A 1,067-nucleotide genomic window follows, 5' to 3' on the forward strand; every position below is an offset into this window, starting at 1 on the left:
AAAATTCATATCTTTTTATGATCAAAACATTCAAGAAATTAGGTATGGGGAGTGTACCTCAACAAAATAAAGGTCAGATGTGACCAAGCCTACAGGTAACATCATATTCAACAGTAAAAACCTGAAGCCCCTTCATCTAAGGTAAGAACAAGGCAAGGATTCCCACTCTTGCCATTTCCATTCAACATAGGACTTGAACTCACTTATTTTTTCCTCTCCAAGGAAGTGTCTAGGGACACTCAGAATGGTCCAGCATTTGACATACCATCATAAGTTGTCCTACAATACAGCCTTTAACAAAACTGGACTGTCCCAAATCTCTGGTAATAGATTTGCTTATACCAAGAAGGTTGGGAAAGCACCAAGATCTGCTTGTGGCATGTGCCCTGGGCAACTGTGAGAAGTTCACACTGTATGACCCGAAGTTCATACAAGGTCTTCTAAGATGGAAAAAACATTAGCAGGATTTATGGTGATTTCATGTGTGCTAAATGTGTTTGTGACAGGATTAAGCATGCTCTCCTTATTGAGGAACAGAAAATAATTGTGAAAATATTGGTGGCATAAGCACGGAGTCAGAAAGCTAAATAAGAGGATGATGATTTTTGAGTAATAAAAAATATTTAAAGACTTGTTTTGTTAAGAAAACAAAAAACATAATACTCATAGTAATGGAAGCCCTAGCCAGTGCAATTAGAAAGAAAAAAAAAGGAAGTCATCCAAAATGGAAAGTAAGAAGTAAAATTATCTGTTTGCAAGTGACATGATCATTTATGCAGACAACCCTAAAGTTCCCTCCCCCACACACATACATATGCACACATACACACACAAACACACAAATTGTTAGAATGAATAAATAAATTCAGTAGAGTTTCAGGACCCAAAATGAACATACAAAAATCAGCTGTCTTTCTATACACTAACAAACTTTCTGAAAAGGAAATTAACAGAACAACCCCATTAAAATTGCATCAAAAAGAATAAAATCCTTAGGAATTAACATCCAAATATGTGAAAGACTTGCACACTGAAAACTACAAAATATTGACAAAAGAAATTAAAGA

At 35.2% G+C, this 1,067-nt stretch overlaps 1 pseudogene; it reads left to right on the top strand.

Moving 5' to 3' along the window:
* The first annotated feature begins 244 nt into the window (after nucleotides 1-244).
* LOC108409187 (large ribosomal subunit protein eL34-like) lies at nucleotides 245-591 on the top strand (annotated as a pseudogene).
* Nucleotides 592-1,067: the final 476 nt, after the last annotated feature.

The sequence above is a fragment of the Manis javanica genome, chromosome 3 (genome assembly GCF_040802235.1).
Source record: "Manis javanica isolate MJ-LG chromosome 3, MJ_LKY, whole genome shotgun sequence".
In the NCBI taxonomy this organism is placed as follows: domain Eukaryota; kingdom Metazoa; phylum Chordata; class Mammalia; order Pholidota; family Manidae; genus Manis; species Manis javanica.